Here is an 18117-nt window from a genome sequence, read left to right on the forward strand (position 1 = left end):
ACAAGTCAACATTCACAAGGCTGCGGTGCCAGACGGATTACCAGGACGTGTGCTCCGGGCATGTGCTGACCAACTTGCAGGTGTCTTCAATGACATTTTCAAAATGTCCTTGATTGAGGCTGTAATACCAACATGTTTCAAGCAGACCACCATAGTCCCTGTGCCCAAGAACACTAAGGCAAAATGCCTAAATGACTACAGACCCATAGCATTCACGTCGGTAGCCATGAAGTGCTTTTAAAGGCTGGTAATGGCTCACATCAACACCATTATCCCATTATCCCAGAAACCCTAGACCCCCTCCAATTTGCATACCACCCAAACAGATACACAGATGATGCAATCTCTATTGCACTCCACACTGCCCTTTCCCACCTGGACAAAAGGAACACCTATGTAAGAATGCTATTCATTGACTACAGCTCAGCGTTCAACACCATAGTACCCTCAAAGCTCATCACTAAGCTAAGGATCCTGGGACTAAACACCCCCCTTTGCAACTGGATCCTGGACTTCCTGACGGGCCACCCCAGGTGGTGAGGGTAGGTAGCAACACATCAGCCACGCTGATCCTCAACACTGGAGCCCCTCAGGGGTGCGTGCTCAGTCCCCTCCTGTACTCCCTGTTCACCCACGACTGTGTGGCCAGGCACGACTCCAACACCATCATTAAGTTTGCAGACGACACAACAGTGGTAGGCTTCATCACCGACAACAACGAGACAGCCTACAGGGAGGAGGTCAGAGAACTCGCCGAGTGGTGCCAGAATAACTACCTATCCCTCAACGTAACCAAGACTAAGGAGATGATTGTGGACTACAGGAAAAGGAGAACCGAGCATGCCCACATTCTCATCGACGGGGCTGTAGTGGAGCAGGTTGAGAGCTTCAAGTTCCTGGGTGTCCACATCACCAACAAACTAGAATGGTCCAAACACACCAAGACAGTCATGAAGAAGGCACGACAAAGCCTATTCCCCCTCAGGAAACTAAAAAGATTTGGCATGGGTCCTCAGATCCTCAAAAGGTTCTACAGCTGCAACATCGAGAGCATCCTGACTGGTTGCATCACTGCCTGGTACGGAAACTGCTTGACCTCCGACCGCAAGGCACTACTGATGGTAGTGCGTGCGGCCCAGTACATCACTGGCGCTAAGCTGCCTGCCATCCAGGACCTCTATACCAGGTGGTGTCAGAGGAAGGCCCTAAAAATTGTCAAAGACCCCAGTCGTAGACTGTTCTCTTTACTACTGCATGGCAAGCTGTACCGGAGCGCCAAGTCCAGGACCAAAAGGCTTCTCAACAGTTTTTTTTACCCCCAAGCCAGAAGACTCCTGAACAGGTAATCAAATGAATTCCCAGACTATTTGCACTATGTGCCCCCCCAATCCCTCTCTTACGCTGCTGCTACTCTCTGTTTATTATATACAGTATGCATAGTCACTTTAACTATACATTCATTTACATACTACCTCAATTAGCCCGACTAACCTGTGCCCTCGCAGATTGGCTATCCGGACTATCTGCATTGTGTCCCGCCACCCACCACCCACCACCCGCCAACCCCTCTTATATGTTACTGCTACTCTCTGTTTGTCATATATGCATAGTCACTTTAACCATACCTACATGTACATACTACTCAATCAGCCCGACTAACCGGTGCCTGTATATAGCCTCACTACTGTTATAGCCTTGCTACTGTATATAGCCTCATTACTGTAATTTTTTACTGTTGTTTTTATTTCTTTACTTATCTATTGTTCACCTAATACCTTTTTTTTTACTTAAAAATTGCACTGTTGGTTAGAGCCTGTAAGTAAGCATTTCACTGTAAGGTTGTATTCGGCACACGTGACAAATAAACTTTGATTTGGTTAGAATATGAATAAAGAGTAGGCCTACTCCACGGAGGCTGCACGGGTAGAATGGACAGAGTTTTTTTCAAGGGAAAAGGGATTATAAATAACTGATGTCCATCACTAATGATCCAAAAGGTTGTGTAGTAGAGGTTTCCATAACTCAGGGTCAAGTGGCCTGTTCAGGATGCAACGTTACACTATGTTTAGATATACAGTACCAGTCAAAAGTTTGGACACACCTACTCATTCCAGGGTTTTTCTTTATTTTTACAATTTCCTACATTGTAGATTGATAGTGAAGACATCCAAACTATGAAATAACATATATGGAATCATGTAATAACCAAAAAAGTGTTAAACAAATCTAAATATATTTTATATTTGAGATTCTTCAAAGTAGCCTTCTCTCAACCAGCTTCATGAGGTAGTCACCTGGAATGCATTTCAATTAACAGGTGTGCCTCGTTAAATGTTAATTTGTGGAATTTCTTTCCTTCTTAATGCGTTAATGAGCCAATCAGTTGTGTTTTGACAAGGTAGGGGTGGTATACAGAAGATAGCCCAATTTGGTAAAAGACCAAGTCCATATTATTGCAAGAACACCTCAAATAAGCAAAGATAAATGACAGTCCATCGTTACTTTAAGACATGAAGGTCAGTCAATCTGGAAAATTTCAAGAACTTTGAAAGTTTATTCAATTGGAGTCGCAAAAACCATCAAGCGCTATGATTAAACTGGTTCTCATGAGGAAAGGAAGACACTGAGTTACCTCTGCTGCAGAGGATAAGTTCATTATAGTTACCAGCCTCAGAAATTGCAGCCCAAATAAATGCTTCACCGAGTTCAAGTAACAGACACATCTCAACATCAACTGTTCAGAGGAGACTGCGTGAATCATGGTCGAATTGGTCGAATTGCTTCAAAGAAACCACTACTAAAGGACACCAATGAGAAGAAGAGACTTGCTTGGGCCAAGAAACACGAGCAATAGACATTAGACCGGTGGAAATCTGTCCTTTGGTCTGATGAGTCCGAATTTGAGATTTTTGGTTCCAACCACCGTGTCTTTGTGAGATGCAGAGTAGGTTAACGGATTATCTCTGCATGTGTGGTTCCCAGCGTGAAGCATGAAGGAGGAGGTGTGATGGTGTGGGGGTGCTTTTCTGGTGACACTGTCTGTGATTTATTTGGAATTCAAGGCACACTTAACCATCATGGCTACCACAGCATTCTGCAGCGATACGCCATCCCATCTGGTTTGCGCTTGTGGGACTATCATTTGTTTTTCAACAGGACAATGACCCAACACACCTCCAGGCTGTGTAAGGGCTATTTGACCAAGAAGGAGAATGATGGAGTGGTGCATCAGATGACCTGGCCTCCACAATCACCTGACCTCAACCCAATCGAGATGGTTTGGGATGTGTTGGACCGCAGAGGGAAGGAAAAGCAGCCTAAAAGGGATCAGCATATGTTGGAACTCCTTCAAGACTGTTGGAAAAGCATTCCAGGTGAAGCTGGTTGAGAGAATGCCAAGAGTGTGCAAAGCTGTCATCAAGGCAAAAGGTGGCTACTTTGAAGAATATAAAATATAACATATGTTTTGATTTGTTTAAAACTTTATTGGTTACTACATGATTCCATATGTGTTATTTCATAGTTTCGATGTCTTCAATAGTGTTCTACAATGTAGAAAATATTTAAAATAAAGAAAAACCCTTGAATGAGTAGGTGGGTCTAAACTTTTGACTGGTACTGCAAATGTATCGTGTAGAACAGATAGGGGTACTTGTCATAGATTATGGAATCATGTTAGATTTATTCATTCTGTTTCTATCTGCACCATTCACGTTTCACATCACTGACTACAGAACCAGTTTTTCTGTTAGATTTGTCCCTTGCCAGATTTTGTTAAATTTGGTTTGTGTGCTCAAAGGAATAAGCCCAATTGTTGAGCACAAAACATCCCAATAGAGTAACATCCCCTGGATCCAGTGGAAATATAGAAGGCTGTTGTAAAGTCATACCATTATCAGACAGTCTGAGTGGACCCCTGCCCTTTCTCCTTTCGTTCCTCTAACCTCTAGTGTCAATCATTTATGTGCACCAGTCATGGACGAATCTGAGATAGGCAATTAATTATGTCAAATAGAGATTAATTACACACAGCTAGATGTAACACTGGATCTTAACAAAAACCTTTGTTTTTTAGGCTGGTGTAATTTAAAGTCTGCCCCCACACATGTGCGGTAACTAAGAGTAGGCTTTGCTCAAATTGTAGGCTGTGTTCAGTGCTGGCTTGGAGAGGGAAGTGTTGTCAAAGAGCTGTGTGTGTGTGGGCGTGCGCGCGTGTGTGCATGTGAAATATTTTATGGTTTGAAGTCGTGTAGAGCTGAGAATTGGACTAAACTGCTGCAGTGTTGATAGATGTTATTAGAACCATGTAGTGAGCATAACTGCGTAGAGATCCATGATTATGATGCTGTGTACATGTATAAAATAACGTGGTGAGCAATACAGGTGAGCAATGCAACATTGACATTTTAAGTGTAGTATTGAATAAAAAATGAATTCACTGATATATGACAAACATTGTGAGGTGTGTTACAGTCAGTGGCATTGTGTGGTGTGTATGGAAGGTGTGTACATGAGACCTGTGGAATTGTAAATGTATGAGGTGAGGCAGCTTTAAAAATGCATGCTGTCTGTCTTCTCGAGTGTTCTGTGTGAGATCAGACTGTGCTCTGGCTGTCTGTGCTCAGGGCTGATATTAGAGTAAGGAGAAGACACGTTTCTATGGTAACCAGGTGAGAGAGTTTCTCCCCTCTACATCCCCTTCTTCTGCTTTCTTTCTCAATATTTTGCGATTGTAAGGCCTGCAGATTTCTCGGCGCAAAAACACAGACAAAAAAGATTGGAGGAATTGGATTCGATGTTCAATGTAGCCAAGGTTGTTTAGAGCAGGGGCTTCCAAACTTTTTATAGTCCTGTACCCCTTCAAACATTCAACCTCTAGCTGCGTACCCTCTCTAGCACCAGGGTCAGCACACTCTCAATTGTTGTTTTTTGCAATCATTGTAAGCCTGCCACACACGCTATACGATACATTTATTAAACTTAAGAATGAGTGTGAGTTTTTGTCACAACCCGGCTCGTGGGAAGTGACAAAGAGCTGTTATAGGACCAGGGCACAAATAAAATTAATCAATAATTTTGCTCTTTATTTAGCAATCTTACATTTGAAACTGTCACGCCGAGCCCTTGGTTCTCTATGGTATAGTAGGTCAGGGCGTGACTGGGGGTGTTCTATGTTGCTTATTTCTATGTTGGTGTGCTTGGTATGGTATAATTCTGGCCCTTCTTTGGACACTGTGTTAACAACCCTCCAGACGAGCTTCAATGCCATACAACTCTCCTTCCGTGGTCTCCAACTGCTCCTAAATACAAGTAAAACTAAATGCATGCTCTTCAACCGATCGCTGCCTGCACCTGCCCGCCTGTCCAGCATCACTTTTCTGGATGGTTCTGACTTAGAATTTGTGGACAACTACAAATACCTAGGTGTCTGGGTAGACTGTAAACTCTCCTTCCAGACTCACATCAATCATCTCCAATCCAAAGTTAAATCTAGAATTGGCTTCCTATTTCGCAACAAAGCATCCTTCACTCATGCTGCCAAACATACCCTCGTAAAACTGACCATCCTACCAATCCTCGACTTCGGCAATGTCATTTACAAAATAGCCTCCAATACCCTACTCAACAAGCTGGATGCAGTCTATCACAGTGCCATCCGTTTTGTCACCAAAGCCCCATATACTACCCACCACTGCGACCTGTACGCTCTCGTTGTCTGGCCCTCGCTTCATACTCGTCGCCAAACCCACTGGCTCCAGGTCATCTACAAGACCCTGCTAGGTAAATTTTCCCCTTATCTCAGCTCGTTGGTCACCATAGCAGCACCCACCTGTAGCACGCGCTCCAGCAGGTATATCTCACTGGTCACCCCCAAAGCGAATTCCTCCTTCGGCCGCCTCTCCTTCCAGTTCTCTGCTGCCAAGGACTGGAACGAACTACAAAAATCTCTGAAACTGGAAACACTTATCTCCCTCACTAGCTTTAAGCACCAGCTATCAGAGCAGCTCCCAGATCACTGCACCTGTACATAGCCCATCTATAATTTAGCCCAAACTACTACCTCTTCCCCTACTGTATTTATTTATTTTATTTATTATTTTGCTCCTTTGCACCATATTATTTATATTTTAACTTTGAACTTTCTTCAAATTATAAATCTACCATTCCAGTGTTTTACTTGCTATACTTTATTTACTTTGCTACCATGGCCTTTTTTGCCTTTACCTCCCTTATCTCACATCATTTGCTCACATTGTATATAGTCTTATTTTTGTCTACTGTATCATTGATTGTATGTTGTTTTACTCCATGTGTAACTCTGTGTTTTTGTATGTTGTCGAACTGCTTTGCTTTATCTTGGCCAGGTCGCAATTGTAAATGAGAACTTGTTCTCAACTTGCCTACCTGGTTAAATAAAGGTGAAATAAAATAAATAAATAAATGGTTCCCAATCAGAGGCAGCTGTTTAGCGTTTTCTCTGATTGGGGATCGTATTTAGGCAGCCATTTCCCCACTGTGTTTTGTGGGATCTTGTTTTTGTGTAGGTGCCTGTTTGCACTTCACTGTCTTCATGGTTCGTTTGATCATTTATTGTTTTTGTATTTTGCTGAAGTTTCACGTTATAATAAAGATGTGGAACGCTACTCACGCTGCGCCTTGGTCCGATCATTACGACGATCTTGACAGAAACCTTATTTGTTCGTCTAAAATTGTGAATAACTCACCACAGGTTAATGAGAAGCTGTGCTTGAAAGGATGCACAAAACTCTGCAATGTTGGGTTGGGTTGTATTGGAGAGAGTCGCAGTCTTAAATAATTTTCCACACACAGTCTGTGCCTCATGACAGAGCTGGTGTAATTGAGTCAGGTTTGTAGGCCTCCTTGCTCGCACACACTTTTTCAGTTCTGCCCACAAATTTTCTATAGGTTTGAGGTTAGGGCTTTGTGATGGCCACTTCAATACCTTGACTTTGTTGTCCTTAAGCCATTTTGCCACATCTCTGGAAGTATGCTTGGGGTTATTGCCCATTTGGAAGACCCATTTGCGACCAAGCTTTAACTTCCTGACTGAAGTCTTGAGATGTTGCTTCAATATATCCACATCCTTTTCCTACCTCATGATGCCATCTATTTTGTGAAGTACACCAGTCCCTCTTGCAGCAAAGCACGCCCACAATATGATGCTGCCAACCCCATGCTTCACAGTTGGGATGGTGTTCTTCAGCTTGCAAGCATCCCCCTTTTTACTCCAAACATAACAATGGTCATTATGGCCAAACAGTTCTATTTTTGTTTCATCAGACCAGAGGACATTTCTCCAAAAAGTCTGGCTTTTTTTATGCCGGTTTTGGAGCAGTGGCTTCTTCCTTGCTGAGCGGCCTTTCAAGGTATGTTGATATAGGACTCGCTTTACTGTGGATATAGATACTTTTGTACCTGTTTCCTCCAGCATCTTCACAAGGTCCTTTGCTGTTGTTCTGGGATTGATTTGCACTTTTCGCACCAAAGTACGATAATCTCTAGGAGACAGAACGCGTCTCCTTCCTGAGCAGTATGACAGCTGCGTGGTCCCATGTTGTTTATACTTGCATACTATTGTTTGTACAGATGAATGGGGTACCTTCAGGCATTTGGAAATTGCTCCCAAGGATGAACCAGACTTGTGGAGGTCTACAATTTATTTTTTGAGGTCTAGGCTGATTTCGTTTGATTTTCCCATGATGTCAAGCAAAGACACACTGAGTTTGAAGGTAGGCCTTGAAATACATCCACAGGTACACCTCCAATTGACTCAAATGATGTCAATTAGCCTATCAGAAGCTTCTAAAGCCATGACATCATTTTCTGGAATTTTCCAAGCTGTTTAAAGGCACAGTCAATTTAGTGTATGTAAACTTCTGACCCACTGGAATTGTGATACAGTGAATCATAAGTGAAATAATCTGTCTGTAAAGAATTGTTGGAAAATTACTTTGTCCTAACCAACTTGCCAAAACTATAGTTTGTTAACAAGAAATTTGTGGAGTTGTTGAAAAACGAGTTTTTATGTAAACTCCCGACTTCAACTGGTACGTGGTTGCAAAGGGCATCAGTGTCTTAACAGCGCGATATTCCAAGGCAGGATACTCTGAGTGCATCCCAATCCAAGAATCTGGCAGTGGCTTCTGATTAAATTACATTTTCACAGAACCGCTTATTGCAATTTCGAAGTGAGGCTCTCTTGTTCAGATATCGATAAGTGGACTGGAGCCAGGGCATGAAAGGGATAACGAATCCAGTTGTTTGTGTCATCCATTTCGGGAAAGTACCTGCCTAATTGCGCACCCAACTCAGTCAGGTGCTTCGCTATATCACATTTGACATTGTCCGTAAGCTTGAGTTCATTTTCACACTAAATATCACACAATGATGGAAAGACCTATGTGTTGTGCATGTTAATGCAGACAGAGAAGAGCTCCAACTTCTTAATCATAGCCTTAATTTTGTCCTGCATATTGAATATATTTGCGGAGAGTCCCTGTAAATCCTAGATTCAGATCATTCAGGAAAGAAAAAACATCACCCAGATAGTCCAGCCGTGTGAGAAACTCGTCATCATGCAAGCGGTCAGACAAGTGAAAATCATGGTCAGTAAAGAAAACTTTAAGCTCATCTGTCAATTAAAAAAAACATGTCAATACTTTGCCCCTTGATAACCAGGGGCCGGATTAACAAAACCTTCTTAAGAAGAAATTTCTTCTTAACTGCCATTTTTTCCTTAACTATAGACTTAAGAAGAAAGTTAAGCAAAGTTGCTATTCCTCAATAAAGTTATTGGAAATGTTCTTTAAGGTTTTTCCTACGTTTCTTCCTAAGAGAAAAGTTAAGAAGAAATGGAATTGAAAAGAATGCTTTAGGATTTCTTGGAAATGTACTTAACTTTAGAACAGCTAAACCTTTGTCTTGAGACGAATGGATACTTTTGTAACCATGAACGTTTTCTTGTGCCACAGACACAGTTGGCTACCGGATATTTAAATACAGCAAGAATACAAATTAAACACGCATTATCTAGCTAGCTAGTAATTAACAATATATTACAATATTCTGGAAGTATTAAATAGCTAGCAATATCTCGTCAATTTACAAAGAAGAACTTGGCTAACTTAGCTAACGTTAACGTCGTTAGCTATTTTGGCTATAATGTCTTTACACGTTAGCTAGTTAACGTAGCTAACTAACTTTCCAGTCGCACAGTCCCTCTACCACCATCTCTATGATGGACGACACCTTCTGGTCCACATGGTCTCTCAGCTCCCTTCTTCTTAGTAGCCGACTTGATGTCGGATCACTTCTTTTTTACTGCGTCACTGTCTCTTGCCATACCCCCGACGGCAGAGACAGACTTGGCCACTCGCCTACCCTTTCTTTTTGGTCTCTGCAGTAACCCCGCAGTTATCAAGTCTCCCCAACAGCAACCTTTTCCTGGCTGCTATTTACTCCACCATCACTTCAATCTCTTTTCTTGGTTATCCATTTTTGATTTTGATATAGCTAGTCTGATGGCTATAATGTATGAAAAATAGCGAAATAACCAAATCCGATCATCCCTGTGACATAGGTTTATTTATTGATTTCAAGCACGTCACTAATGTCAATGCCACATAAGAAGATACTTCCGAAGTTTAAAAAAAATATATTTACAAAGTTCCTAAGAAAACTACGAATTCCTAAGAACATTTTGAGGAACTGCATTAACAAACTATCTTATGAACTTCCTATTTTTTTTCCTTAAGAAATTTCTTACGTTTTTTCATAAGCAATGTTTTGTGAATCCAGCCCCAGCTCACTTCTGTATGTTGTAAAAGCGTTACATGGTTGCTGCCCATATCATTGCATAGTGCAGAAAATACACGAGAGTTCAGGGGCCTTGCTTTAACAAAGTTAACCAGTTTCACTGTAGTGTCCAAAACATCTTTCAAGCTGTCAGGCATTCCCTTGGCAGCAAGAGCCTCTCTGTGGATGCTGCAGTGTGCCCAAGTAGCGTTGGGAGCAACTGCTTGCACGTGTGTTACCAGTCCACTATGTCTCCCTGTCTCCCTGTCATGGCTTTTGCGCCATCAGTACAGATACCAACATGAGCAGCAGCTATGTTTGGCTACATACGGACCGTTAGTAGAATTCCTGCGAGAGAGTAATGGTTAATGTGATTGGATGTTAATTATTTGACGAGGCTACCTGTATTTGACATTGTGTTGTTATTTTGCTGAACACTAGATGGTTTAATTTTATTTTTGGCAGTGAAAGCTACTCAGGCTACTCACCCAAATGTATAGCCCCGTCGGAAAATATAAATGGACTAGTTGAAAATGTGAAGAGAAACAAATGTAAAAAAAACAACAACAAAAAACATTTTCATTTGGCTTACCACCAACAGCATTGCAGTATGGGAATACCTGGTTTAGAAGAAACAGTTTGACACTCACCTTAGCGAAATGCCAAAGCAGACATGTTTCAGCTTTTCAGTGTACGCCAGGTACATGGAAAAAAGGAATTGATACTCTCTGCTACCTTGCCTTGCATCCATAGACAATTTATATATATTTGTTTTGTATTTACCCCCTTTTTTGACCTTCTCTCATCGCTGCAACTCCCCAATAGGCTCGGGAGGCAAAAGTCAAGTCATGCGTCCAAGTCACCGCACTTCTTAACAACCGCCCGCTTAAACCGGATGCCAGCCGCACCAATGTGTCAGAGGAAACACCTTTCAACTGACGACCGAAGTCAGCCTGCAGGTGCCTGGCCCGCCACAAGGAGTTGCTAGCACACAATGAGCCAAGTAAAGCCCCCACGGCCAAACCCTCCCCTAACCCGGACGACGCTGGGCCAAATGTGTGCCACCCTACGGGACTCCCGATCACAGCCGGTTGTGACACAGCCTGGGATCAAACCCGGGTCTGTAGTGACGCCTCAAGCACTTCGATGCAGTGCCTTAGACCGCTGCGCCACTCAGGAGGCCCCTAGACATTTTACATATCTTATCAGCCTCTATGGGTTCTTGAGCTGCCAGGAACAGGTACTCCATTTCAAGAATACTCTCAATTCCCTTGAACCTAAAATCAGTAACAGATTTAGGTCTGGGAAATCAGAGCAATCTCTGACATGAATGGATGAAAGCCAGTTTCCAAGGAATTTCCTACGCCTGGACTAGGAGCTAAGTAAAGTGGCTAAGGACTGGAATAGAACCAGGCCAAAGTCACAGTAGAGCTGCTGGATCAGTAATACATCTTTCCCTGTGTTGTTCTGTCACTTAGTGGTTGAAAAAGTCTACTACACTCCATCCATATAACTGTCTGATCTTGTTTGTTAATATTATCTTTTTCAAGTTGAATTCACTTCACTATTAAACCACTCAGGGGCAGTGCAAGACTGCCATTGGCAAAACAGCATAATCAAGTTCTCCCATCCCGTAGCCTACTATGATCTATCCTCAAGTCAGCAAATCTGAGGATGCCCATGGCCAAATTCAAACTTTGATTTGGGAAGTCTGATTCAATTGTTTGCTGACCTGAGAGGATTCTGGGTTCCCTGTTGATGAGCTTCAACTTGTCCTTCAACAACTTATGTGTTTGTCCTTTTGGTGCTCTTAAGACTGAGAGAAAGAGAGAGAGATAAAAAAAGAAAATACTCAGGGCTAAATTAATTTCCATGAATGAATTTCCTATTTAAAGACTTACCACATGCCTTCTGGCAGATAAGTTTTTTTTATCTCTTGCTTTCTCTGTACTCCCTCTAAATGAGTTGCTCTGGGCGGTTCAGTGGAGGAGTGGATCCTACTTTAGGAGAGAGAGAGAGAAAGAGAGCGATCGAGTTCTGTGTGTTTGTATTTGTCCCACAGAGAACTCTACAGTTTGCTGCGTTCCGCTAGCTAGTGTTATGACAGGGATTGCTTTTCTCGTCATGTCACCAGCTCTCCATTCAACCCTTCCATTCTAATTCTCGTACCAATAACAGCATGTGATTTTCTTTGTTGAACATTTAAATAAATTATATTCTAATGAATGACTGTGTGAGTTAGACCCCATACGAGAATGAGGCCTATTCCAATTCTGTATAGAATGAAGTAAAGAGTTTGAATGGTTTTCTCTATTGAAGATAAGCATTTATTCAGAGATTCATCCCCCTCCTCATCTTACCAACAACATGATAATATATCTATGAAAGGTTTCATTTTGGTGGTTTAGGTACTCTGTTGCTCTGTGCATATTTAATCAACTACTGACCTTGCTCAGCCAAATCCCTTTTTAACTGCAGTAGTTTGATCTCTATGTGATCTTCATTAATACTTGATGTATGAGTTAGTGCCGTAACTGCAATCTTAAAAGGAATCTAACTAAATGTCATTGATTAGTCAAAATCAATTTGAGGTACGTTTGAGATGGAAGTAATCATAACAGTCCATTATGCACACACACAAACGTAACAGTCTCAAGTGGACACAGATCTGGCAGGTGTCATGGCTCTCTAGGTTTTGATAAGTGAGTGAGCTGGAACTGGAGTGGCCTAATCAGACCACTGATGACTTCAGATGTCTCATTAAGACATGGGAAACACCAGCCTGGCACCTGCAAGCATACGCACGCACGCACACACACACAAGCCAGCTCACCTTGTAGCTCTACAGCCCACCTTTTTGGACTTCATTTGATGACCACATCCTCCCTCCTGACTGATCAATACTCTGCCCATGATTTGATGAGTCATTTGGCATCCCATTAGCTGATTGGATAAGAGCTCCCTGTAATTGATTGGCTGTTTTGGGAGATGTGGTAATGATGCTGAGCTTATTTCTGTCCAATAAGCAGCTGCCTCTGATGGCTGATGGATGCCTATCTAGACGCTAGATTGATAACTCTGGGTGAATGTTTACTCGCTCGCTGCTGTTTTGAGTTCATTTGCTCATTGGTTGATTAAAATTCAGTTCCCATTATTTGCTTTGTTTTGCGCTTTGATAGATGTTCCATCTTCACTTTGCTTCATTTGCAAAGTTTCAGAGGAACAACAACTATAGGCTTAAAGAGAGTGAGTTTGTAAAAGCCAGCGGAAGTTACTGTACCTGCCATGCACCGTCTCTGAAAAGGAAGTCAATTTTGACAAGCAAAACTGTGTTTCTAGTGAATTCTGACTGTTTTTACGATGTTAAACTCTAACACAAACATCTGAACACAGCATTTCTACAAACAAGGATGCAACCTAAGCCAAGATGAATTCTGTTAATTTAAGTACTATTGTTTTCATTGATATAAGAATATTCTAACACAATACCTTCAGTGAAGAGGTTGAATTGACTCTAGGGGCTGCACGTGTTTTCCCCACAAATCCCCACTCTCTCAGAGAACAGATTTGCTTACAGTCCTTCGGCTTGAATTGCAAATAAGTCCACTATTAATATTCAAGCCTACCCCCCATATGCTACTGTGTATGTGTACGTGTTTGTGTACAGAGAGAGGGAGCAGTAGGGAATTGGAGTGTATTTGATCAGACTCCCCATGGTACAGTGTGAAGTACAGAATCAGGGGTTCAGATGTGGGACAGTCGATAGAACTGAGTGCACTGCCATTGTTTCAATTCATATTTGTCTTGCTTTTATCAGTATTTCACTAGGTGTATGAGGAAGTGTGAGCTGTTTTTTTGCTAGGTTAGGTGCAATGGCTGAGACACGGCATATTGGACTCATAATGCATAATGCTCGGCATCTTTTATTTGTATGTCCATTTGCGTGTGTGTGTGTGTGTGGGGGGGGGGGGGGGGGGGGTGTTCTTAGGCCACATTCACCAGCAAATGAACCCTTGTTGTTGAAAAGCTGACTGACACAGAAATCCCTGTCGCTGCCAACCTCTTGCTAAACCCAGGCATTTATCCCGTTTACTCAAACACAAGCACGCACACACGCACACACACACACACACACACACACACACAGTGCATTCACCAGCCAGTCACACTGTATTTCTGCCACTGTGTCTGCAATAATCCAACACCTCCTATGCCCAATCCACGGATGGGCGAGATTTAGCAGAAAATTATCATGGTTCTGTTGCTGATGGTTAGAGTAAGTGTGTGTTGGTAGCATTTGTTTGGGCATGTGTGTTAGAGTGTGTGTCTGGTTTGTACACCTCTCCAGTCTCTAACCCATATGCTGCGTGGATCAATTGCTAGTCAACATGGTCCCAGAGACACACTCACGGCTGGTCTAATCCCTCTCCTGATTATATGGGGGATTGTAGGCTGCTGGACGGTTTGTTTGGAACATCTGACCATCTGAACGAGGAGTGGAGGAGAAAAATTATCTCCATCTGTTCCTGAGCTTGTAGAGACATGGTTTGTCCTGTCTGTCTGTCTGTGTACGTGGGTGCGTATGTGTATTTTGCAGGATGTGTTGCATTTAATCCAGCTCCAGGGCTGTTTGAGTCCATGTCTCACCTCATGATGAGCACCTCAGCATCTCTCTTTCCCCCTCTCCACATCTCCCACTCTCCTCTCTTCTCCCTCATTCCACGCTTGTTGAGGAGCTGTCATCTTCCCTGTGTGTCTGCAGGCACGGATCAAAGAGGGGCGGGGGTGGAAGGAGAGAAAAATTATGAAAGAGAGAGACGGGGGAAAGAGAGGGAGTGTGTCTGTTTTTGAGGTGAAAGAGAGGACATGGTGGCTCTCTGACACAGATACAAACCCAGCAGCAAATGTGTACTGAAGAGGAGCTGCAGCTTCTATAAACCTGTTCCTTTAACCCTTGCAGGAGAACCAACCACATGAAGCTGTCTGTTGTTGAACGTTCTGACTGATCCTGATTCATGACAGTGGGAAGCTAACCCAGGTCCTTATGGAAGTGTAGAGATTTGGGAAAAAACACCGAACTCCATTTCAACTGCTCTTTATTGGGAAACTTGAACAGAATGACATGAAACAACCACACAAGTATGATCTTAGTTATAAACAGAACACTGAGGAAGACGGGGGAGGAGGATCCCTCAACTATATAGCTTTGATACATGAAGGATTCAGATGAACATTAATTATGTTAAGTAAACAAACAGTGCTACAGCAGTCGGATGTTCCTCAGTGGGGGGGGGGGGGGGCATGGTTGAGATGTTCCTCTAAATGTCTGTTATTCACTCCTCCATAAAGACTTGTTTTTTATTTAACCCTTATTTTACTAGGTAAGTTGACTGAGAACACGTTCTCATTTACAGCAACAACCTGGGGAATAGGTACAGGGATGAATAAGCCAATCGTAAACTGGGGATGATTACGGGGCATTAAGGCCAGACTGGGAGTTTAGCCAGGACAGGGTTAACACCCCTACTCTTACAATACGTGCCATGAGATCTTTAGTGACCACTGAGAGTCAGGACACCCATTTAACATCCCCCTACACAGGGCAATGTCCCCAGTCACTGCCCTGGGATATTTTATTTAACCAGAGCAAAGGGTGGCATCTGGTCTCCCATCCAGGGACTGACCAGGACCAACCCTGCTTAGCTTCAGAAGCAAGCTAGCAGTGGGATGCTGTTGAATCCCACTGCTGTTGAATCCCACTGCTGTAAAATGCTGTTGAATGCTGTTGAATCAACTGTTGAATTTAATTGAATAGAGCAAAGGCAGGCATGTATTTGGGTAGAATGTGAGAAAGAGAATGAAATGTTGTGTTTGTGTAGTGGTCTTTGTTGCCACTGGGTGTCATACTTGGATGTATCCACTGGAACTAAAGGATGATTTCCCATATCTGACTGACCTGGAACAGTGATAAAATCACAGCTGCAAGGATGCTAAATACTCTAGGAACATGCAGTGGATGAAGTTGCTATGAAGAGAAAGGGTAAGAGCACTTTGGGTATTGGAAGGAGTGTAGTTGTATTGTGTAGCTACCAAATGTCACGTTTCAATAGAGAAAGTACAATCCAATTCCTCTTGAAATTAGAACAAAGGATCAATATAGTGAATGATTGCTGTACCTTGAACAAGGACTGATTATTCAATATGTACTAAAAAGGAGGATAGAGGGAGAAGTTTTAGTTTTCCTGTATTAGCAAAACATGGAATAGAAGAAAATAGATGCAGAGAGACGAAAGAAAAACCGTTCCTTAATCTGGTGTTCAGGGTTAGCCCCAAGCTCTCTCCAGGCTATCGTAGGGTGGCTTTCTCACTGTGCAAAGCCTGAGTTAGCAAAGATGTCACATTTAGCCTTACACAAACTAGCACACAAGAGCTAGGGCAAAAAGATTGTAAAAATTACAGTATTACTGTAGAAATCAGTGTGTGTCCTATAGAAGACTACTGTGTCTTCTATCCCTATACAGATATGTATGCCATAGTAAACGATGGATATGTATAGGTTGAGTGCATCCGGGCTGATAACCGTGTACCACACAGCTGCTCTCTCCTGGGAGATATGAGTATGGATCCCAGACAAGTCCTGTATACACTGTAGGTGTGTGTAGGTGTGAGTATGTGTGTGTGTGTATGTGTGTGTGTGTGTGTGTGTGTGTGTGTGTGTGTGTGTGTGTGTGTGTGTGTGTGTGTGTGTGTGTGTGTGTGTGTGTGTGTGTTCAGAGTCACAATCGATCTCCACTGTCCTGCAGTGTGTGTAATTACAAATGGCCTCTTCCACAGATTTCATCATCCCAGTGTGTGTTCATGTCCATGTGTGTGTGTCTGTGTGTATGTGTGTGTGTGTTTCATGACTGTGTGAGCAGCTGCCACAGGAGCAGACAGGACAGGTAGGTAGGTCAAGGTTAAAGGGGGTGAGACGACGAGGGAAACAGAAGGGACGAGGACTCCTCTTTGAACTATCATACCCTGTTCTCTCTCTCTTTATATTTGTCTTCCCTCTGTTTTTCCATTTACCTCTCCCTGCCTCTCTTTCTTTCACTCTCTATACCATTTTATATTTCACCCCCCCACACACACACACATTAAACCAGCATTAACACAATTTTCAAATAAATAAACAATTCCAGAGCAGATTTTGGCCCCGCTCTCTCCGTCTCCAAAGTTTATTGTTTTTTTTACTCAAACAGGCAGCATCAGTCTGTAAAGTATCTCTCTCTCTCTCTCTCTCTCTCTCTCTCTCTCTCTCTCTATCTCTGTGTGTGTGAGTGTGTGAGTGTGTGTGTGTGTGTGTGTGTGTGTGTGTGTGTGTGTGTGTGTGTGTGTGTGTGTGTGTGTGTGTGTGTGTGTGTGTGTGTGTGTGTGTGTGTGTGTGTGTGTGTGTGTGTGTGTGCGTGTGTAGAGAGCACAGAGTGCCCTGTATGAAGCTGCTCTGCATGTTTACCAAGGCAATTACACTGTGATTATGTGTCCCAGCATCCCTAGAATGTGTGTGTGTGTATGTATGTAGACAGGCATGCACAGAGACAGGACTTTGATCTCTCTTAGCTCACATAGACTGAATGGGGAGGGTTTGACAGTTACTCAATTGGGGAGGAACATGAGGAGTGGGGAAATTGAAAAGATCATTCTAATTTGCTCAATACAAAAATAAGGCCTGTCAGAACAACTGTCATACCTTCACTATACTCAAAAAAAGTCACATCATAGGAACCAGAAGGAATTACAAGTCCATCGTGTCAAAGTTGAAGTGATACTTCTGCTTCTAAACAAGGAAACTTTCATGAAGACCATGTACTGTCAACGAGCTTTGAAAAACCAAATACATCCATCAATTTAGCTATGACATTCAGTTATCACATTTAGTTCAGCGTGCTGCAACTCGGACTAGGAGGAGCAACCCTTATTTTATCTGCCAATCTATTATAGGCAAATAGGACTCTACCATGTACAGTGCCTTCAGAAAGTATTCACACCCCTTGACTTTCCCCGCATTTTGTTGTGTTACAGCCTGAATTTAAAATGGATTAAATTGAGATTTTGTGTCACTGGCCTACACAAAATACCTCATAATATCAAAGTGGAATTATGTTTTTAGATAACATTTTTTTTATTAATAAATAAAATGTCTTGTGTCAATAAGCATTCAACAACTTTTTATGGCAAGTGTCGTGTCTTTGCTATGCCAGATTAAGAGATATGACATGCTATTCTACAAAATCATTTCTCTGTAATTAATATTACCTGATT

Source organism: Salmo trutta, chromosome 14 (genome assembly GCF_901001165.1).
Source record: "Salmo trutta chromosome 14, fSalTru1.1, whole genome shotgun sequence".
NCBI classification, from domain to species: Eukaryota; Metazoa; Chordata; class Actinopteri; order Salmoniformes; family Salmonidae; genus Salmo; species Salmo trutta.